Source organism: Microcaecilia unicolor, chromosome 5 (assembly GCF_901765095.1).
Source record: "Microcaecilia unicolor chromosome 5, aMicUni1.1, whole genome shotgun sequence".
Lineage (NCBI taxonomy): Eukaryota > Metazoa > Chordata > Amphibia > Gymnophiona > Siphonopidae > Microcaecilia > Microcaecilia unicolor.
The window spans coordinates 130028549-130053213 of NC_044035.1; positions in this window are offsets into that span (position 1 = coordinate 130028549).

Below are 24665 nucleotides of genomic sequence, written 5' to 3' on the forward strand. Positions count from 1 at the left end.
CCTTTCACACTTTCATTTCTGTCACCAACATCTTCTGATCATTCCATTTTCAGGCTTAAGGAAGGGACTGTGTCAACTCCCAAAAGCTAGTCAAGAATTGAATGACCTTAATTCAATAAAACGTTAATAAAAGCATTTATGTTTTTGTTTCTTAATCTTTATGACCATGATTTCAGGAAAAAAGCAACCTATTTTAAATGTTTCAACTTCCCTCTTTCTTTTTATGAGTCAGAAGTGTTTTCTGCCCTTATTAGTAAATATACAAATTAGGTGGCTCATTTCATAGAAATGTAATGGGCAGTATGAAGCTATTATTTTGAAGAAAGGCATGTATGTTTATGTTTATTGAAGTTGATAAAACTGCCCTACTACATAGCAAATCAGAGCGATGGACAAACACAAATATTAAAAGCAGTAAAGGAACTCCATTAAATACAGGATAAATTGTCAATCAAGCAATCCCAAATAAAGTAAGGGAAAGAGAAGTGAAAGGGAACCTACTGGCAAAATGACTTCAATGTACAACATATATCAGCTAACTGCAAAATCATCTGCAAAATTAAGCAAAATTAACCAAAAGCTAAAGAAAAGAGATTTGAAATACTGTTAAAACAAATAGGAGTAAATATTTTTTTACTCAAACAATAGTTAAGCTCTGGAAGTTGTTGTTTGAGGATGTGGTAACAGTGATTAGCGTATCTTGGTTAAAAAAAAGGTTTGGAAAAGTTCCTGAAGGAAAGGTCCATAGTCTGTTACTGAGATGGACATAGGAGAGCCACTGCTTGCTCTGGGATTGGTAGCATGAAATGGTGCCACTAAATAGGTTTCTGTCATGTACTTGTGACCTGGATTGGCCACTGCTGGAAGCAGGATACTGGGCTAGACAGACCATTGGTCTGACCCAGGCTATTGTTATGTTCTTAAGATTCATACCTAAGTGAAAGAGGTAATTTGTTCCATAAAAAAAGGAGACAAAATGTAGAAGGCACTGTTCCTTGTAGTTTCTAGGTGTGCCAGGAAAGGACCAGGAGGAACAAGTCTTTAATCTTTTATTGATCTCAACAACCAAGGGGGAGCATAAAAGATTGTTAATCTTCCTAGGTAATCTCGCAGACCCGTACGAAGGTTTGAAAGTCAGAATTAGAATTTCAAATTGAATCCTATACTCTATAGGTAACTAGTAAAGGTTTCTGAGGGGGGAGAAACATGATCCCTATGTTTCACTTTATATGAAACCCAAGCTAGAGTGTTCTGGAGACTCTATTACTTTTAAATTCAAATTTAGAAATATTCACATAGACCTCATTACAGTTGTCTATGCGGGAATTGATACATACATGAAACAATGAATGAAGGGAGACAAAATCTAAATAGCCCCAGATAGATCTAACCTTGGGCTAAGAAACCAGAATGCAAAACTGAAAAGATTAGTGCTGAAAAACCGAGTGTTGTATCAATGATGACATGAAGATATTTTAATTGTTCTACTGGTTGAAATAGAAGACCAAACAGTGTAGGAGCGATAGAAGGAGGGGTAATATGAACCATTATCCAGCAGGCTGTGTTTTTTTTGTGTATTAAGGACCAGATGGTGATTTTTCAACCAAATTGCTACATTATCAAGTTAGGATTGAAGAGGAGAGATATCAGGGTTGGTTGTAGTGGTGTAATGAATCAAAAAGATAGCATCAGCATATAAATAGATACTTATCCCTAAGGATTGAATTTACGCAGCTAGCGGGCTCAAAAACAGATTGAAAAGATTTGGCAAAAGTGTCTACCCCTGGGGAACCCCACTAAATGTAGGCAGAGTACCTGACTGTGTATCATATACTGAAACCTGAAATGTACGATTGCACAGAAATGAGGAAAACCAATTTAATACTGTCTCTGTCAAACCAATGTCATTAAGCTGCTGTAGTACTATTAGGCAGCCATAAAAATCATCATTCGTATTCATGAAATTATCAAATAACTGATATGAGGAGGGGAGGAGAGAAAATCAGCTGCATTCTTTGAAGAACAAAGATAAAATGAACATGCTATTTGTACTTTACTTTCAGGGGGTCTAAGTGAATAGATGAGGTCATTTTTAGACTCTCCCCTCCCTCAGATAGTGCAGGCTTTTAGATTCTTTGTACCTATGGGTGTTTAAGAGGAAAGTCCCTGCAAAGATTGTCTTTGAAAATCCACCAAGTACATATGCTACTGGTAAATAGTGCCTGTATACTTTGCAATGGCCTTGTAGCAGCAACCAAGTATTGCATGCTGATAGCAAAATGAAATCATTGTATGTATTTTCCTCCTTCCAATATAAAAAAGCTATTATTCATTATGTGCACACATACATACTTTTATTTGTAAGAGACACAAGTAAACATGTTTACCCAGATGAAAAACAACGCTGAAATTTATTCTTATTGTAAGACTTATGACATGGATCAAGTAATCTGCAGTCAACTGTGTTTAAGCCTGACTGCTGCTCACTCTATTGTCTCTGACACCAGCAGGAATGAAGTTGAAATTTAAGTAAAAATCATAGGGAACACTGGCTCAGGTGTGATGCCTAACTGGTATATTATGTGGAAGACAGCAGGAAATGTCCACTTTGCTAGGAAATATTGAAAGATACTTCAGCTTATTCTGACATCAGAATTGAAATTTTAACAATCCAGTTGTGCGTTTGATGAAAGAATGAAAGAATGTATATATGTATCATTACACTATCTCTGTTTGCATCTTTGAAAAACATAGGTGAATAGTCATATTTGACTGCCAATGTCATCTTTGAAAATAATGTTTTCAAACATGTGTGTGTGTCTGTTTCATATGGTTGGGAGTTAGCCAGATCACACTAGGCCTATGGTCATTGGATACTGATATGGCAATATACCGATTTTTGTCCACAGTGTAATAATTTACCCCACCAAACCAAACAGCAGTTTATTTATGTGTGTTAAACACTGTGTATATTCACCAAATATATCTTTTCTTGTTGATATTGTATCTGTACATAAAGGGCCGGATTTTGTAAATAGCACTCAAAAATGGGCACCGAAAAAGTGTAGGCTTTTTAATTTATTTTCATTTGTGGGTCATATGCTAATGTCATTAGCATGCAAGATCTGCCAAAAATATTAATATGGAAGCACTTATCACATTCTATTTAGGTGCTAAGTGCTCCTTCATTATATCTGCATTATCCAGTTAGCACATGCCAATCAACATGCGCTAGCTGGATAGTGCAAGAATGCCCACTCCCCGCCTCTGACAGGCCCCTTCTACAAAATTATATTTTAAAAAATAGTTATCATACACTTACCCCTAAATTCTATATATGGCACTCAAAATTGTGTGTGCAAATTTGGATGTGTGCCCAATTTGAGTACCTAATTTAATTGAACAATGAGACAATTAGAGTCAATAATTGTACACCAAGAATCAATTATTGGCACTTATTAGCAACAATTAGAATTTACACATGTATCTTTGTAGTCAGTATGCTACAAAGGTGCATGTGTAAATTTTTACACATGGATCTGAAAATGGGGTGTGGCAATGGGAGTTGCATGGGTGGGTCAGGGGTATTCCTAGAATTTGCATACAGTCTATTAGATTGTAAGCTCTTTGAGCAGGGACTGTCTTTCTTCTATGTTTGTACAGCGCTGTGTATGCCTTGTAGCGCTATAGAAATGCTAAATAGTAGTAGTAGTAGTAGTATTAAAGTATATGGCAGTTCTAAGTCTAATTTAGGGATAAGGATTTACACCAGGTTACACTTGGTGTAAATCCTCGCACCTAAAATTGGGCACAGATCCTGGCTCTAAACATTATTCTATAAACGGTGCCTGAATTGGAGCACAGTTTATAGAAAGGTACTTAACACTCTCTTTTTTTGTGCCATTTACAGAATCTTGTCCTTAGTTTGCAGAAACAGGCAAAGTACTGCAAAGTGTGTTAATGTGTTTTGCATTACTCTGTTTTCCTGCACTTATGCCTCATTAACGGTTGAGGGTAGTGGATTTGATATGCCACCTTTCTCTGGTACATCCAAAGTGGTTTACCTTTATTATATGCAGGTACTTTCTCTGTCCCCAGTGGACTCATAATCTAAGTTTTGTACCTGGGGCAATAGAGGGTTAAGTGGCTTGCCTAGGGTCACAAGGAGCTGCAGTGGAAATCAAACCAAGTTCCCCAGGTTCTCATCCCACTGCACTAACCATTAGTAAAACCCCCTAAGTTTGTACCAGAGGCAACAGAGGATTAAGGAAGGGAGTTATCAAAGTGTGGCAAAAGACAAGCATTATTCATTTACCATGATAGTCATCAACCTGTGGTATCACAGTACCACAAGTTGGTGATTACCATGGTAATAGAATAATGTTCCTTATGAGCCACTTCTCAAGCAGTGATATTTCAGCACCTGCATAGCCGCCGAGAGGGGGGGCAGGGGGGACAAACTTCCCCGGGCCTCCAAGGGGGGCGCGGTGCCGCAGTCCCACCTGCCCTCCATCGTCGACCGTCTGCCACTGGGCTGGGCCCCCTGCATTGAAATCACAGTGCCTCTCACCTCCGTGTGAAAGTGCTGCAGGCAGCAGGGCAGCAGATCGCCTCTCTTCGGGCCGCCTTCCCTCCCTGTGTCCCGCCCTCGTCTGATGTAACTTCCGCGAGGGCGGGACACAAGGAGGGAAGGAGGGTCGAAGGGAGGTGATCTGCTGCCCTGCTGCCTGCAGCACTTTCACACGGAGGTGAGAGGCACTGTGATTTCAATGGAGGGGGCCCGGCCTGGTGACGGACGGAGGGGGCAGGTGGAGGGGGGGAGCGGCGGTGGTGACGTCGGGGGGCCTCGCCCCAGGCCTGGCCCAGTCTCTCGGCGGCCATGAGCACCTGACTCTCCATACAGAACTCCAACCCTTCATTCCTCACCTAAACTCCATCCAATCATGACCCCCCTCCCCCTGTACCCCTTGGGACTACTTGAACAGTTCCCTGGTGGTCTAGTAATTTTTCAGGCAGGAACAATCCCCTGTTCCTTCTGCCCTTATTGGTACCTTCAGTCAATATGGTGGCCCAAATGGTAGTCTCATAGTACTACCACTAGGTTTCATGTTTTCGCATTTTAGTCATGATATAGCATGCCCATAATAATAAACTGCATTTACATTTTTGTATCTTTTTACTATTTACCCTGCAGTGACTTAATTAATGCTTTTAGGGAAACCTGCATTAGTGCTCTTTAAGTTATATTAAGGGACAAATAATGAGGGTTATTGCCCTTAAGCAGTTGAATAACTTTCCCCCAAGTGACTTGCCCAAGATTACAAGGAATAGCTGTGGGATTTGAAGTTGGCTTTTCTGGTTGTCAGACCAGTTCTCCAATCACTAGGCTACAGCTTTACTCCATGCATGTAGTAGCATCTTTGGCAGATTTAGCCTTAACCACTTAAAAAATACTACCAGTAAAAACATTTTGGGAGATGGAATCATTAAAACAGGAGACAAACTTAAAAAATGTATTAATATAAAACATTTCATATGTTAAAATGAGGGGGCCCTGTACAGTGTACTTGTGTATAAATGTGAATCCTGTGTGACAGCTGTTGATGTTACTCTCAACATCTTCTCATATAGTTACCACAGAAACATGTTTTAGCATATGATAAATGTATTGGCCATGTAGATACATGACCTACCCATTCCACATTCTGTAATTGGATATGCATTTAGAAAGTGGATTTGCACTTGCTGTTATGGCAAAAGCAATTTCAACAGCCAGGAGAGGCTCCAGACATTTAAATTCCTTGTCAAGGGCTATCTGGGAATTTTTAGTGGCACTTGACCAGACAGTGCTGCTGAATATCCATTCTAAGTGCCCATATTGAACTATTTGTGGAAGGTCTGGGGACAGAGTTAGGCCTGAGCAACTGCATACAGTTAGGACAGAAAAAAAGTCTGCCCTAACATTATATGGAGAATTAACCAATATTCAACTGCTAGGGGCAGGAGTGAGTGGGGACTTTGGTAGGCCCAGAGGGGTGGGGGCCTAACATCAGTGGAGTGGGAGAAGTGGGGATGGACCTGGTGGTGCTGGGAGAGGGGATATTGCCATATTAGGGGTTGGGGTGGGAATGAAGGAGGGGGATCTTGACTTTTTTGGGTAAAGAGGGTGGAAATGGGATCAGAATGGGGGCTACGTGGTATTGAGTGGATAAATGGAGGCAATCAGAATCAGGGGAAAGATGTGCTTCTGGGGGATAGGATGAAGGGAAGGAGTACATAAGTACATAAGCATCGCCATGCTGGGACAGACAAAGGGTCCATCGAGCCCAGCACCCTGTCTCCGACAGCGGCTAAAAGAACAAACAATTTGTCCCGCCCATCACAGAAATAGCGGATTTTTCCCACGTCCATTTAATAACATTCTATGGTCTTTTCCTCCAAGAAGTCGTCCAATCATTTTTAAATTCTGCTAAGTCAACCACCTTAACCACTTTTTCCGGCAACAAATTCCAGAGTCTAACTACACGTTGAGTGCAGAAAAATTTCCTCCGATTCAGAGAGGTCTTTAGGATGTTAGGGGGGATTAGAACTGGGGGCACAGAGGGCACCTGCATCCCGCATAAGCTCTGGCAGCCAGTATCTAAGGAATTGGCCTCAGATATTCAGTGCCACTGGTTGGGCATGGCCTGGCATTGAATATATTGGGCTAATTCTGCCCATAGCAGTTAGCATTTCAAAAAATGTTGACCGACATGGGCTGAATATTATTTATTTTATTTATTTATTTATTACATTTGTACCCAGCGCTTTCCCGCTCATCGCAGGCTCAATGCGGCTTACATAGTAACAAGAGAATACAATCTGTAGTAACAAAATCAACAAGGATGTATGTGATAGGACAATGAACAAGGAGTAAATGGGATAAAAGAGGAATATCTACCCCTTAGTGCATAATTTGCAAAAGGCCCCTAAATAGAGACATTAAACAATAATAAAAATCAGTGAGAATGGAAATAAAAATTAGAAGGCACCAAAATTTAATAAGACATTATAACGTAAAGTTATTATTTGGTCATATATGTGTAATAAATCTAGGCATATTTTTATTAACATGCAGTACGTTTTTACAAAAGCTAACAGTACAAATTGTTACCCAGCAGGTCCTCTGCAATTATCACTCAAGTATGTTCTTTACTTTGCATCAGGATGCCCTTTTACTAAAGTTTAGTTTGTGCTAAGTGCCACATGGTCCATAGGTATAGTATGGGCTATGTGGCCTTCACACACTAAGCTACTACTACTACTACTATAAATCATTTCTATAGTGCTACCAGTCGTACGCAGCGCTTCACAATTGAACATGAAGAAAAGACAGTCCCTGCTCAAAAGAGCTTACAATCTAAATCAGGACAGACAGGACCAATAAGGATAAGGGTAGGACAGATAGAAGGACACATAGGGAAGGGACTATTGAAAAGAGGAAGACAAGATAAAGGTTATGAGCAAGCTAAGATGTAGTAAAAGGGCCCCAAAGTTTATTATTGGTTAGCATGAATGCACTTGGAGGGCAATTCTATGAGGGCATTTCTTATTAAGTACCGAGAACATGTCTGTTTAGAGCCTATTCTATTAAGAAAAGTAGGTGTCTACTTTTCCTTATAGAATACTAGTATAAGAGGTGTTTAAAAAAAACTATGGGGGTCTTTTACTAAGGCTCGCTGGCATTTTTAGTGCACGCTAAAAATAGGCATGTGCTAAATGCTAAAGATGCCCATAGGAATGCATTGGCGTCTTTAGCATTTAGTGCGCACCTATTTTTTGCTCGCACTAAAAATGCCAGTGTGCCTTAGTAAAAGACCCCCTAAGTGCACTATTATAGAATATATGTGATCTACACCTAACTTAGATGCAGATATTTAGGTCTGATTTTAGATGGCCTAAATGGGTGCCCCTAAATTTTAGTTGCAAGAACAGCGCGTGAGCATATTCTATAAACTACATGTAAATTAGGTATAGTTTATAGAATCAAGCTAACCATGTAGTTTTTCATCACCAATATTTAAGGTACCATATATAGAATTCCACCCCACCCCCACCCCACACACACACATTTTTAATATTATTTTACAAATTCTACAATAAAACAATGAAATAGAGCTTTTTCTCCTTTATTCCCTTGTCAACATTATTTATCATAAATGCTGTATAAGTATCTTACATACCTGCCCATTCTGTCTGTACCATTTTTAAATATGAATGTGCAGGAAAGTTAAGTGGGTACATTTTAAATTGATGAACGTAAACAGTAGCACCCAGGGGTCAGAAGAAGCAAAGCTGGTGAAGATAAGAAGAGCCTGGGAGCCAGAAAAATATAGAAAGGAGGAGGAGCATCAGACCTGATGCAGCAGCTGGCAATGCAAGACAAGGAAGCTCTTCAGCCCTGATTGGATCTTGGGAAGTAGCAACAGGCATAGTGTGGAAGAGGAGGATCTATAGGTGGGGGAGAGGAAGATATGACAGAAGAAGAGTGAAAGTGCAGAAGGAAAAAGGGAAAATGATAGAGAAAATACACCTGGCTGGGTAAAAGGAGGGGAAAGAATAGATTGACCTAGCATTGAGGTGGGGATGATTAATAAATCATCTGCCTTGATTCGTATTGCATTTTTTGGGGAGCTCTATTATTTTCTGAAACTATTTCTTTTGTAATAGGTAGATATCATAATCATGTCTTTTCAACATCGTCCTTTTCTGAAAATTAAGGCAATTTCTAGTTTCCTATAGTAAATACCATAGAATTGATAGAGTAAAATGAAAGAGAGGCGAAAGAGTGGTCTGCACCTGACTTGGGAAAGAGGACTTCTCACAGAGATATCTGAAAAGAATAGAGACTTGCTGGTAGAAGAGCAGAGGAAGGGCGATGTAAACCACCCCTTGGCTTGGGGGCAGAGGGGTGAAGACACCAGGATACAGCTCAAGAGTTTTGAGTGCTGACGACCAGGAACACTGACATTGAAAGATAAGTGTTCGCTCTTTACTACCTTATCTTGAGACCTCTAAATTGCAGCCTCTCTGGGTGATCAATAGATTTGCCCCTGTGCACTGAAGTAATCGAACTGAATAAAGCACAAGCGAACATTGAAGTAATTAAGAGAGAGAAATTCTCACATAAATGTTTAAATAAAAAAGAATGAACAGTGCAGCTGAGGTCCGGAAGGTTTTTTTTGGCCAATGATGAAGAGAGGATCAAGTTGATCTGCTTAGCTCTTTTAGATATATACTATCCAGGAGTTCTTTGAGGCCTTTTTCCTTCCTGAAATAGGACCTAGTGGGACAGACATGAGCATATGTGTAGTCCTAGGCTGGTACTTGTCCAGTTTGTGGGATTTTGTCTGTTCATTTTGGACTTTATTTTGCATCTGACAATCATAAAGAAATACTAAAAAATAATATATGCAATCATGATATCTTTTGTTTTCATTTTTGTTACATTCATTGAAGGATAAAGGAGGATTTAGCAAATATGATAAAATATGATAAAAAAGATTTGTTTCTTTATTAGATGTCACTACATGCTTCAGAAATGCATATTGCAGCTTTCAGAGGATGACCCTTATATACAAGTCTATCTAGCTGTCTATCTATATGGATGTATTAACTGCCTTTATGATGTGATTCACCTTAGGATGTATACAATAAGTATTAACATGGGAGCCAATATTAAGCTAGTGACAATCATCATTTTTTTTAAATGCTGGCTGCTACAAGGAAAAAAAAAAAGAAATAAACCAGAAAAATAAACAGATATTCAAGGGTCTTTTTACCAAGCTGCAAGAAAAAGGGCACTGCACTGGTGGTAGGGACCATTGTTCCTGCATGCCAGGGCCCTTTTTACTGCAGCAGGTAAAAAGACCCCAGGCACACACAGCCATGTGGTAAGAGAACGCTTACCACATGGCTATGCGACAGGGAGCACTTATCACCATCCACTGAGGTGGGGGAAAAAGGGCTCCCTCACTAACCCAGTGGTAACCAGGCAGTGCGCGACAATGCCTGATTACCGCTGGGTTATCGCTGCACATGCCATTTCCAGGGGGTTTCTTTTTCCCCCAGAAATGGAATACGCTTGGGACCAGCGGTAGTCCCAAGAGGGAGCAATAAGCCCACATTGGGCTTACCGCCACTGCAAAAGGGCCCTTCAGTGTTGTTATACTGTCTTTTCTTCATGTTCAATTGTGAAGCACTGCGTACGACTGGTAGCACTGTAGAAATGATTTGTAGTAGTAGTTATCCAGATACTACAAAGAATATTCAGGTATCAGTGCTGACCAGTGGTGCTATCCAGTTAAAGTGATATTCAGACTGCTTTAGCTAATCAGATAAAATTAGGACAGCCTTTTTGCTGTCCTAATTTTTTTCCAGTTAGTACTGAATTTTTCCATTAACCAGATGACCTCTGGCACTACCCAAGCTCTACTCACGGACCACCCTGGCACTGTTCAGAGAGTTTCAAGTTGATCAGAGGAAATATTCAGTGGTTTATATTATTCTGTTTAATTTCTTTTTGTTTTCTTCTTTTGGCACTAATGTTTCTTTGTTCAAGTATTATGCTTGAATTATTGTAAAATTACATAAAAGTAAAATAACATAAAATAATTATCTGGTGAAACTAAAACTAGAGTGTCTGTGCTAAAATCTGCTAGGGGTGGGCTATTGTTTGCAACAGCAGGAACAAGGAGAGGCAGAAATTAGACATGCTTGAGCCAGCAGAACAACACAGCAAATCACAATAATGATGGACAAAGTAGAAATGTGAGAAGCTTTATTAAATCATATGATGATACACTGCCCAACCTGGCCATGTTTCACCTGGACAAGATTGCATCGGTTCATTAACTGTTAACCAGACATATCAATAAATGCACAGAATATCTCCTAGAACATAAATATTATATCATAAAACATAAATAATGTGCAATAAGACAAAAATAATGAAACATGAAATATTAATTTATACAACGTTTATGATATTAAAATATAAAGGGGTCCTTTTGCTAAGCTGTGGTAAACACTAATATGTGCTTACCGCAGGTTATAATGTACTACCATGGGGCATGCTCAGGTGTCCCAAAGTAGTTTTTGCATGTGTGTGTGTGCTACTCACATGCTACAAAATATTTTTTATTTGTTAGCGCTTGGAGGAGGAGTGTAGGTGTGTTCTGTGCTAATCGGTTAGCGCAGCTACATTGTCGTGTGATAACTGATTAGCGCGTGAGCCCTTACCACCTAAAAAATAGGTGTCATTAAGTGCTCACACACTAATGGTCATGTGCTAATAGGAAAATTAATGTTTGGTCATTATTGCTAAAACAGAAAAATAAGCTGTTTCCTCGCAGCGCTAAAAGTGGCCTTAGCACATGGGAAATACCCACACTGCGGATAGTACATGTCACTTTTTAGCACTGCTTATTAAACAGGCCCAAAATTATACAAAAACCATAAAAGAAAATGTAACCAGAGGTTAATAAAATTATTATTTGTTAAATACCTGGGTTCCTGGGGGGCTCTGGGATGTGTGGCCACGGTGAAGGTGGTCCGATGCAGGATTTGTGCATCCAGTGCAATCCATGGCACCTGGAAGTTGAGAGAGGCAACTTCCTGTTTTCTGTAGAGGTGAGACACAGCTGAGGAGAGGCCCCGACACTGGCAGAAGGCTGACTGTGAATTGCCGGTGACGGAGGGAGAACGCTTCAGGGCAGTGAAAATGACCAAGCAGAAGGGAGAGAACAGCGAAAGATGTAAGCGACCTCGGGCACTGCTATGGTATGTGACAGTGGCTTGGGTGACAGCAGGAGAGAGGGAAGCAGTGGCTTGGGTTACAACAGGTAGGTGGGTGGGTGGAAGGGAGGGAGGTGGGGAAATCCCGAATCAAGACTCCCGATTTTTTTACAAAACAAATTGATTTGAATCGATTTGTATAAAACAAATCGATAAATCGATTTGAATGGTGGATTGGACAGCACTAGTCTTTACTGCCACGTCAATGGCTGGAAGTAAGGTATCGGACCCAAAATGAACGTGCAGCAATTTTGATTTTGCTACACATTCATTTTCAGCAAAAAAAAAAGGCCTTTTTTACAGGCGCGCTAAAATGGATTGTCCTGCGCCCAAAACCCAAGCCTACACTACTGCAAGCCATTTTTCAGCGCGCTTTAGTAAAAGGACCCATTGAACTTTCAAGAAAATTAATCAAATCTAAACTTGATTTGACTAAAGTTATTAAGACCACTAACCTTCTCTTCTGCAACCTGAATACTGTGAGAAACATTATAACACTGAGAAATCTAAATCTCATCTGAATATAACAAATTCAACACCTGCTTAAATTACTGCTTCAACAAAATATCAGAGGACAAATGTCTTGTCTGAGGAAAATTCAAAAACCTCAGGTTCTTGGTGCACAGTGAATTTTCAAGTCTCTTTTTTCTAAAATGAACAGAGAGGCTATCTTTAATCGCTGATGCCCCAAATACCTGAAGGTTATAAACTTGAGGCTCCAAATTTTGGAGCTTCTTATTGTAATTTCTGGGTGTATTTATCCCTCCCAGTATGGTGGTCCACCCACCAATACCTAGGAATAAATAAATAAATCACCCAAGGCTGCATCAGTTAGAAAAGCAATTAGATACTTTAGTTTCTTTACTCACCAAGTATAAGTACAATTGACAATTACTTTTGGGAGACCAGCTGCCCATACAAAAATATTGGCTGGCCAGATTCTCCATTGAAGTAGGAAGTACACTCATTTTTATATGTTCATTCAGGATACAGGTAATATGACAGTAATTACACCTTATTGTATCTATGGTAATACTGTGGTCAATACCTTAGTGGCTATATATGGTAACATAACAGTTAATATTTCTTAGAATTCTACTGTACATGCGTGGCTGTTTTTAGCATTACTTAGAAAGCTTGGTCATCTCCCTGTGAGACCACTGAGTTCTGCATTCTGACCATATCTTCTTGGGTATAACTGACTCTGCCCTGTTGGTAAGCCGCACCATCCTGTTATTGAGGTTTTTGCACCCTAGCCCCTTCCTCATTTTGCTGCATTAGGGTGTCACAACAGCTCATGAGTTCTACTGTTCCTCTAGAGTTCAAATTAGAGGTACAGGCCTGTAAACTTCTCTGTCATTTTTAGATCCTGAAGCAAAGTCAGATCTTGAACCAAAGCTCATGGCTGTAATGATAATATACATTATCCATCAACATAAAATGTTTATTGATTTTCTCAAATTTCTCCACAAATTCCTGAGTAAAGTTGCAAAGTTGATACACCTGAGTCTTGACCAGAGTCTCTATCCTGGAAACTACTGCCACTATATCCTGAAGAGTTATATCCTTAGGAGCGTGTCCACCACAGCTATTGGAGAAACAGACTTGGGCTTAACAGTCAACTGAATAGAGTCCCCAGACTAACCCTAGGTTCCAACTAATGGTATAGATAGGTTGGGTACCAGGGGAATGACCGCTCCCCCAAATGGACTTTGGACAGCACCTATTTTTCAGCCGGTCCATCGCATTTACGCTGTGACTGCGTGCACCTATGTGCACACCTATGTGTGTGTGCGCCTTTCCACTCTTCCTGGTGTTACTGTTGCAGGAATTGATGCATGAATTTATGATACTTCAGGAGTCAAACAGCACACCAGAATGAGAGAGAAATCTTCTTTATTTGCCAGCAAACAAAGTAGAACATCAGCATTAAGTCTCTTCTTCTCTTTCTCAGCTCTCTGTGTCTTTGTGGCTTCTGTCTCAGCTGCTTCTCTTCTTATGCTGTCTTCTCCTTCTTCTGTCTGTTCCTTCTGTCCTTCTCTTTCTTCTGAGCTCCTTCTGACGTAAACTGCTTCTTCTCCCACTTAAATACAGTTCTATCTAGCCTAGCCCCCTTACTCTCCAATTGGTTAAGGAATAGATTGATTACCTTGCCTCAACCAATCAGCTCTATACAAATATCAGTTACATAGGTTCCAGACATCCTAAACTGACCTATGACCTGGGGGCCCCTCAAGCTAGACATTTGGGCTCCAGAACTCCTGCATGTTATTATGATTGATTTCTCATCTATAGCTTAACCTGGATTCACTTAGAGGATAATGGATATTCTTACATTTATTATTCTCATATTCCTAGTACTAACTGCTAACTAAACTCTGGCATTCATTAAAGGGGTCAAGGGCCAATCTTACTTAATAGCATACAGCTATAGTTTGTTATTTCTTCCAGGACCCATTCCTACATTTTACCTATAATTAATCAAGGAGAAGAGAGCTGACTAGTCCTGACCTTTTTCACCTATCAGCTCCATACATCAAATCAGCCAGAACTATGGCTAAGTCAAACCATATGTTGATCTCTTCAACTACAGTTTTGCTTAGAAAGTCAGACAAAGAGTAATACAGAATTTAGAAAGACATTCTACACATTAACTACACAGAATACATATTCTAAAATAAGCATAATCAGTATTCCTTATAAGCCATATCTACATATTAAGAACTTCTAAAATCTAACTCATTTATATCTAGAATTATTTAGAATCTACTTTTAAATTGCCTGCAATATACCTTGTTCATAATAGGATACATATGTGTTTGCATTAGCAATCCATCAATCACAAGGGACAGAGTTTCATTTCTCACTGACCTTTCTAACCTTTTGCTCGGTCAAGCTAGACATTGAAAATAATCTGAACCATCTGGCATTCCTTCACTTTAGTTGCAAGGTAAAAAATTGAACTTTTTAAACACCAGACTTTTAATATCATTTCTTTGTCCACTGCCTCATTCCCCCCTTTGAGACTAAAATCAGCTTATGCAGAGATAAGTCTCACAACTCAAACTCTGGAGATTATAGTGATCCTAACTAGGAATAGACTTATGAACCACCATTACCCTACTTGTTAAGGTCCGACGGCATACTGCCGAAGCACATGAGGCCAGGAAACAAAACAACAACCCTGCTAGAACTAAGACTATTAGGGAAATGAACAAGGGACGTATCCAGGAGGTCAATGACCACCACCAGGAGGTAAGGTCTAATCCTCCTCGGTAATCCTCCACATTAAGGCTGGCCAACTGTAGGACTTTATCCATGGCATGCCTAACTACATGCGTCCTATTTATGACAATGGTACAGCACTCTGAAGAATTTAGCACTGTGCAGAGGCCACCCTGGGCTGCAAAGAGATAATCAAGGCCCATACGGTTATACCGAGAAACTATACTTAATTCATTAATTTGATCCTGCAATGCATTGACTACCACGTTCAGCTCATGAACTAGAACATGAAGTAGGGATTGAAGTCTCCGGGTGGCCATACCTAGTTCAGTAATACCCGCTACCGGGCCCCCAATTGGAATCCAGGCCGTAACAGAAAGGGCTACAAGTATCTTTTTAGTCAGAGGATAAGTAGAGTTAATATACTGGAGGGCTAATTCAATCGCCTCATCCTCTGTGGCAACGGAGGAGGGTAAGGACAAGGCCTCTCGCTTAGAGCGGTGCGGGGATGGTGGCCTGAGGAGAGGAATAACTTTAGGAAAATAATTCAAAGTTACCAATACACAAAAATCATATGTGGGGGGAAGAATCATGTGGAGGACATTATCACAGAGCCAGTAATGACCAAGGAGAGGGTGACGAAAGTTCCCAATAAATGTAGGCACAGGATGGAGATTAGGATGCCCATAATGCGAGCCCCTATCCCAGGGGGAACTAAGAAGAAATGGAGACTTTGTACACCATAGGTGCCAATCCCCAATTGTAACAGACCGCTCATATGATGCAACCCCTTCATACCCCGGGGACTTATGAAAGTAGAAAATAGGATGGGACACTATAGTCTTCTCAGTAGTATAGTTAGGAGCCAGATAATCACCTTGGTCATAATCTGCAGGTATGGTAGTAGGGCACATAGGAGTACCTGGAGAAACTACCCACACAGGTTCCTCCTTCTCTGGGAGAACATTAGTATAGTTACATTTAATGGGAAGAACAGTTGAGATGTCTCTTGTTAAACAAAACACTCCAGAAGCTGGATAGGGAGACGTAAAAACCGGCCTTAGAGAAGAATCAGAAGGGGAAGTAGCATTATAAAAGGACCACCAAGTATAATCCTGGCTCCAAGGACCTGAACTCGAAAAGTAGGGAGGTATAAGAGCTGGGAGCTGCACAGGGACAGGAACAGCTGGGACATCTGTAGTATAAGGAGAAAATCGGGAACACACAATACAAGGGGAAGTAATCTTTGCCTGGCTAATTAGTTCCTGGACAGAGTGTAACCAAAGGTTGGAGCGAGTTGGGGTTTTAGGAACAAGGAGGCAAGGAGTAGAAAACAACAAAAGCATCCAAACTACTAACATTTTCTTTCTTCCTAATCTAAAACAAATACAGCAAACTAATTAAGCAATAATATTTCAACAGTCTGTGCTAATCATAGATTACTCTCATATAATGTTCTCAGTCTTTGAGTTCTTATACCAGTTGGGATAGACCCTCAACTGACAAGGATCAAGCTCTCAAATTCCAAGAAAGCCAGAATCAGGACAAGAAAGAGTCTCAGTGTGAAGCCGAAGTTCAGCAGCTCCTGCAGTATGCAGTTGACCCTTCTTTTCAGCTAGTAGATTCTTTGGTTCGGGTCAAGCGCAACTTCAATGGCTCCGCTGGATCACTTTCTGCTCTCCACTGTCTAGGCTCCGTCTGATCCGTGCTGGGCTCAGTCTGGTCAGCAGACTTAATTCGAGACCAATGGACCCATGGAGTTATCCCTGCGACCTTCACAGCTGTAGGGGTAGAAAGCAAAACAGTAAAAGGTCCTTTCCATCGGGGCCCCAAAGGCTGGAGCCTCCAGTCTTTCACCCAAACTCTATCCCCTGGCAGGAAGGAATGTACCTGAGCCTGGAAGGGGACAGGGTTTATTTCTCTCACATAAGACTGAAGCTCAGAAATTATCTTGCCCAAGAGGGCTACCTGCTCCTGCACCTGGGCAGACCCTAAAATCCCTATGTCTCCCTTAATTCCCTGCAAAATGGCTGGGGGCTTCCCATACACAATTTCAAAGGGAGAGAGGGCTGTTCCTTTAGTTGGGGTGCATCGGAGGCGGAAGAGGGCTAGTGGCAGTGCCTGTGGCCATTTCAGTTGGGTTTCCTGACAAATCTTTGCTAGGCTATTTTTCAAGGTTCTGTTTGCCCGCTCAACCTGCCCTGAACTCTGGGGACGATAAGCACAATGCAATTTCCAGGTAATGCGCAATGCGCGGGACAGGGCCTGAAGTGTAGCTTCAACAAAGGCGGGACCATTATCTGAACCTATGGCAAGGGGCAATCCATACCTGGGGATGACATCCCTAAGGAGGGCTCGAGCTACTTCTGTGGCTTTCTCAGTGACTGTAGGATATGCTTCCACCCACCCAGAAAAGGTACAGACCATGACCAAGAGGTATCGGAGCCTACCGCTCCTGGGCATTTCTGTGAAGTCTATAACTAGGGACTCAAAGGGTGTTAGTCCTCTAGACTGAACTCCTGGTGGAATACGGGGTCCCTGACGAGCATTATTCTGGGCACAGAGAATACATCGGGCAGAGGCAGTGGCAACCAGACTATCCAATCCTTCCAGCACCACTACTCGACTGAGTAGGCGGGCTAGTGCTGTTTTCCCTAAGTGTGATAGGTCATGAGCTTGAGACACTACAGGCCAAGCTAGGTGGCGTGGCACCAGAACTCTGGTATCAGGGAGATGTAACCAGCCATCAGGTCTCCTTACTGCACCTTCCTCTTGAGCCCATTTCTCTTCCATTTGGGTATACATAGGCGTCCATTCTTGCAGTCGAATTTGGAACAGGGGGGTCACAGTACTTGCTGGGGGTCCTCGAGCAGCTTCCTTGGCCACCCGATCAGCATGGCGGTTCCCTCGGGCCACTGGAGTATCTACCCTTTGGTGTCCCCTGCAATGAATAACAGCTACCTTCTTAGGGGTCCACACAGCCTCTAGCAGCTGAAGTATTTCAGGTCCATACTTAACAGGTTGGCCTGCAGCATTTATGAGTCCCTTTTCCTTATACAAAGCTCCATGAGCATGTAGAGTTGTGAAGGCATACTTGGAATCAGTATAAATGTTGGTCACCAGTCCTGCTGCTAGCTCCAGAGCTCGTATGAGGGCCACAAGTTCTGCTTTCTGGGCTGAAGTTCCTTGGGGCAGGGCTCTTGCTTCTATCACCTTGTCCTCTGTCACCACAGCATAGCCTGCCAATCGCTTGGAGTTCTCCACATAACTGCTTCCATCTGTGAAATAAATTACATCTGGGTCCCTCCAAGGAACATCTTTAAGATCTGGTCGACTGGAGTACACTTCATCCATGGTTTGGATGCAGTCATGATCCGGTGGTCCCTCAGATGCTGGCAAAAGAGTGGCGGGATTGAATGTAGCCACCGTTTCCAGGTGTATCCGTGGATTCTCACATAAGCTAGCTTGGTACTTAACCATGCGGTTATTTGTAAACCAGTGGTTGCCCTTATACTCCATGAGGGTAAGAACTGCGTGGGGGACTTTAACAACCAGTTCTTGCCCCAAGGTCAGCTTATCAGCTTCCTGGACCAGTAAGGCTGTTGCTGCAATGGCCCTCATGCAGGCTGGCCATCCTTTAGCCACTCCATCCAGCTGTTTAGACAGGTATGCAACAGGCCTCTGCCAGGATCCCATCATCTGGGTCAGCACACCCAGAGCAACCCCCTGTCGCTCATGGACATACAGTGAGAAAGGTTTCTCCACATCAGGAAGGCCTAACGCAGGGGCTTGGAGTAGGGCTTTCTTTATGGCAATGAAGGATTGTTGAGCAGTAGGTCCCCATTCAAATGGTTCCTTTTCACCCCCCCTTTGTGGCCTGGTAAAGGGGTTTCGCCATCAATGCAAAATTTGGAATCCAAATTCTGCAGAATCCGGCTGCTCCCAGAAATTCCCTAACTTCTCTTCTGGACTTGGGTTGGGGAATTGCAGCAACTGCTTGCTTCCTACTGACATCCAGTCTCCGACTTCCCTGGGAAATACAGAAGCCCAGATACTTCACTTCTGACTGACAAAGTTGGGCCTTTGAGCGTGAGACCTTATAGCCTGCATCCAAGAGTAGCTCCAGCAATTCTCTGGTAGCCTCAAAACACTCTTCCTGAGTCACTGCTGCAATCAGGAGGTCATCTACATACTGGAGTAAAACTCGCCTGGAAGGCTCAGATTTAAAAGTCTTAAGGTCTTGTCCTAGGGCAGTCCCAAAAATGGTGGGGGAGTTCTTGAACCCCTGTGGCAGGCGGGTCCATGTATACTGAAGCTTCCTTCCTGTTACTGGGTTTTCCCATTGAAAGGCAAAAAGCAGTTGACTGGCGGGGGCCACCCGAATACAAAAGAAGGCATCTTTTAGGTCTAGTGTCGTGAAATGGGTAGCTCCAGAAGGTATCAATCCTAGCAGGACATATGGATTAGGCACTACAGGGTGTAATGAAATAGTGGATTTGTTGACCACTCGTAAGTCTTGGACTGGCCGGTAGTCCTCAGTCCCTGGCTTCTGAACTGGCAACAGTGGCGTATTCCATGGAGACTGACAAGGACGAATAATTCCATGGGATAACAGACGATTCAGGTGTGCTTGGATCCCTTCCAGAGCCTTTCTGGGAATTGGGTATTGGCGAAGATGGATTGGCCGGGCATTTAGAAGTAAGTCTACATGGACAGGAGGAATATTTCGGGCCAACCCTGGGGGATTATCTTCTGCCCATACCCCACTGACCTGAAAGCTGTCCGCCAGGGGTAGGTCAAGTTGGCCATGTGACTGATGCAGCCGCCATTCTTCTTCAAGGGGGCAGCAGAAACTCAATATACCCTTAGGGCTAGATATCGGGGGCCGAAAGGAGACTGAAGTCTGGCCATCAGAGTCAAAGGAAATTTGGGCCCTAAGCTTGGACAGCAGGTCTCGACCTAACAAAGGGATTGGACAGTCTGGCATATACAGGAATTCATGAGTGACTGTGTGTGAGCCTAATTGGCATCTACGGGTTGTCAGGAAGGGCCTCCGGTTCTGCACCCCCGTGGCTCCCACCACTCGGACAGTTTTTCCAGACACAGGCGCTAATCGCTCCGTCACAACAGAATGTTCAGCTCCTGTATCAATCATGAATGGAATTGAGCGGCTCCCTATAATTAACTTGACCATAGGTTCCTGGGAGCCCAGTTTGTAGGAACCCGGTCTGTCCTATTCGTCCCATTCTGCCATCTCGGCTATCCCGATGATGTCAGATTCAGCAGGCTCATATCTTCCCTCTCGAACTCGGCCTCGGCTTCCTCGATCTCCTGGTCCCCTTCTCAGTCCCTGGCGCCTCTGGGGGCATTCATCTTTCCAGTGCCCTCTTTCCTTACAGTAGGCACACTGATCCCTCTCCAATCTTGGTCTGGGATTCTCCCCCCTTGGCCGGGATTGATTGAAGGAATCTCGGGGCCTGGCTGGCGGTCCGGGGTCCCACTTTGGCTTCCCATTAGCTAGAGGTCAACCTCGATTAAGGGTGGAATTAGTAATGGCTGCCGCTAAAAGGTCGGCCTTCTTCTGCATCTTCCGGTCAGCCTCTCGGCGCACCTCCTGATCTCTATTAATGAAAACCTTGGTTGCGATCTCAATTAGCTGGGTGGTATTCATCCCTGCGAATCCCTCCTGACGCTGCAACTTCTTCCGGATATCTGGCATACTCTGGGCCACCAATGCACTATTCACCATTCTCTGGTTTTCTAGTGCTTCAGGATCAAATGGGGTGTATGTTCTGTAGGCTTCAATTAGTCGCTCTAAAAAGGCCCCAGGGGATTCAGTTGCCCCTTGGAGAATTTCAGAAACCTTTGCCAGATTAATGGGCCTCTTTATGCCTTTCCTCATACCTTCCAGCAAGTCCCGGCAATAGCCAGACAACAGTTCATAGTGCTGCTCATTATTTGGATCCCAAACTGGAGCTGCGCGAGGAAACTGAGCTCTAACCCATCCCTCTGGGTCCTGTGTCCCCCCGGGGACACGCTCTCGCGTGATGGCCTCAGCATTTTGCAAAATCTTCCGCCTCTCCTCAGTTGTGAAGAGGGTCAGGAGAAGTTGTTGACAATCAGTCCAGGTTGGGTTATGGGTGGCCATAATGCTAGCCACTAGGTCCACCACTGCCTGAGGCTTTTCAGTATAAGAGGGGTAATGCGTCTTCCAATTCAGGAGATCGGTGGTTGTGAAGGGTACATACTGATAGGCCTGTGCCTGTATAACCTGACCCTGATTATTAGGATCCGGTCGAGTGGTAGTTACCTGACGGAGTGGCAGAACTCTCGAGGAGGTGGGAATGGAACCTGAGGTAGAGCTAGGAGCTACCCTCCTATCATGCTCAGAAGTGATTGCAGCAGGTCTAACCCATTCAGGGGAGGTAGGTTGAAACCCTGAGGGATGGGGAGGGGTACTCATAGACTGAGAGGTGGTCACAGGTGATCCGGTCCATTGAAAGGGATGCCGGGCCCCTGATGAGTGGGTAGGGGTACTAGAAGGAGAGGCTGGGCTGTCAGGAGTTGAGGAATCAGGGAGTGGAGCCCAAAGCGGGTCTTCGGAGGTTAACAGGGAAGGATGTGGCAGAGGAGGGTAGAGACTGGCTGAAAAGTCCAACCTAGGATGTGGTGGGGTTCGCACAGTGGGGGAGGAACTATCCGGAGAAGCCTGTACTGGAGAAGCTTGGGCTGGGCGGCGTGGATCTCTAGGGGCGGCACGGAACCCCAACAATGGGCCATAAGGTGGTGGCTCAAGGTCTGAGGGGTCATCAGAGAGTATGGGTTTCTCAGACAGGGTAGGGGCGGAAGCCACCGATTGGGTGGTAGGCTTCCTAGGGCTCTTTCCCTCTTCCAGTTTAGATTTTCTAATCTTTCTTTGAGCACGGCCTAACATGAATTTTACTGGGGATCCCATATAAGTTTTCAACCAAGAGGGAGGGTCAGTCACAAGGCTATCCCAGGAATCTATATAAGGGAGTTGTTCAGAATATTCTGGTTCTCCTACAACTATGCTGTAAACCTTCCGGATTACTTCAATATCTAAGCTGCCACTAGGGGGCCACCCCACTCCCATAGATGGCCACTCAACTTCACACAAGGTTCTTAAAATACTTGAGCTTAAAGTCTGTCCATAGTCATTAATTAAAAATCTTTTTTTGAAGTTCTTAAGCATACAGTCTAGGGGAGTATCAATTTGTCTAGACGATTTCCCTCCCATAATGCTTACAGTTACAACACACAAAGAGGGGGGGGAATTTTTTTGGATTTGCGGTAAGGGGTCCGCAGATCCAGAAACAAAATGGTAGACAGACAACAATCGCTTCCTTCCGTTGCTGGCCAATTGAACTCGCGTTAATTGGAAACGCAGCTATAAGAAGTCCGCACTCATTTAGCATTCACGCATCACACATTCATTCAGTACAGAAAATCCCACCCAACAATTTCAGATTTCTCAGATACAGATAAGCTTAAGCGGTTTCGCTTCTAATCTCTACTAGACTAGAAGGTACTAGGGCCTTCGCTGAGAGTTGATCAGACTCTCCTTCCCCCAATTTTTGAGGGGCTGGTTTACAATTTCCTAGCTAGGACTACAATACAGAATACAAAATACATACCCGGCGAATGTTCTCCAGTCAGTTGGGTGCTGGGATTAATGCAGGATTCAGGATCCCACCGCTGCCACCAAGAATTGTTGCAGGAATTGATGCATGAATTTATGATACTTCAGGAGTCAAACAGCACACCAGAATGAGAGAGAAATCTTCTTTATTTGCCAGCAAACAAAGTAGAACATCAGCATTAAGTCTCTTCTTCTCTTTCTCAGCTCTCTGTGTCTTTGTGGCTTCTGTCTCAGCTGCTTCTCTTCTTATGCTGTCTTCTCCTTCTTCTGTCTGTTCCTTCTGTCCTTCTCTTTCTTCTGAGCTCCTTCTGACGTAAACTGCTTCTTCTCCCACTTAAATACAGTTCTATCTAGCCTAGCCCCCTTACTCTCCAATTGGTTAAGGAATAGATTGATTACCTTGCCTCAACCAATCAGCTCTATACAAATATCAGTTACATAGGTTCCAGACATCCTAAACTGACCTATGACCTGGGGGCCCCTCAAGCTAGACATTTGGGCTCCAGAACTCCTGCATGTTATTATGATTGATTTCTCATCTATAGCTTAACCTGGATTCACTTAGAGGATAATGGATATTCTTACATTTATTATTCTCATATTCCTAGTACTAACTGCTAACTAAACTCTGGCATTCATTAAAGGGGTCAAGGGCCAATCTTACTTAATAGCATACAGCTATAGTTTGTTATTTCTTCCAGGACCCATTCCTACATTTTACCTATAATTAATCAAGGAGAAGAGAGCTGACTAGTCCTGACCTTTTTCACCTATCAGCTCCATACATCAAATCAGCCAGAACTATGGCTAAGTCAAACCATATGTTGATCTCTTCAACTACAGTTTTGCTTAGAAAGTCAGACAAAGAGTAATACAGAATTTAGAAAGACATTCTACACATTAACTACACAGAATACATATTCTAAAATAAGCATAATCAGTATTCCTTATAAGCCATATCTACATATTAAGAACTTCTAAAATCTAACTCATTTATATCTAGAATTATTTAGAATCTACTTTTAAATTGCCTGCAATATACCTTGTTCATAATAGGATACATATGTGTTTGCATTAGCAATCCATCAATCACAAGGGACAGAGTTTCATTTCTCACTGACCTTTCTAACCTTTTGCTCGGCCAAGCTAGACATTGAAAATAATCTGAACCATCTGGCATTCCTTCACTTTAGTTGCAAGGTAAAAAATTGAACTTTTTAAACACCAGACTTTTAATATCATTTCTTTGTCCACTGCCTCATTACAACCTGGCTATGCTTCTGGTTCCAATTCGAGCTCCTTTATTCCCCAAAACCCAGCAGTTTGAGGAGAACTTAAAAAAGAAGATGTGAGCATAGGTGGGAGAGTCCTATCTATAGAGCTAATTGAAGCTCTATCAGGACAGACAGGAGTATACTGGTAAACACCACCACTAACTGACAGAACATGTTTATTCATAGGGCCCTGAACTGGGATACTCACAACAGAAGAAATCTTGAACTACACCTTCTTCTTTTCCCCCATTGTGTCTGCTTAGCTTCTTTGGATCCATTCCCCGCTTAGCGGGGAAGGGCATTGCGGGTATCTACCATCCTCTCAGTGAAAAAATACTTCCTGATATTTTATAATTTTTAAAAAATATTTTATAGGTGCCTACTTTTCTTTTAAAAATACTAAGCATGTGTGCCATAACCCACACTCATATAAATGTGTGTGCCTGGAGTTTTAAAGAATGAACACTATCCAGCTTATAATTGAAAAAGAAAAACGCCTATATTGCTACCCAAATCGGGAGATAGACGTTTATCTCACAAAAACGAATAAAGCGGTATAATCGAAAGCCAAATTTGGACGTTTTCAACTGCACTCCATCGCAGATGCGGACAAAGTTGATGGGGGCGTGTCAAAGGCGTGGTGAAGGTGGAACTGGGGCGTGGTTATCGGC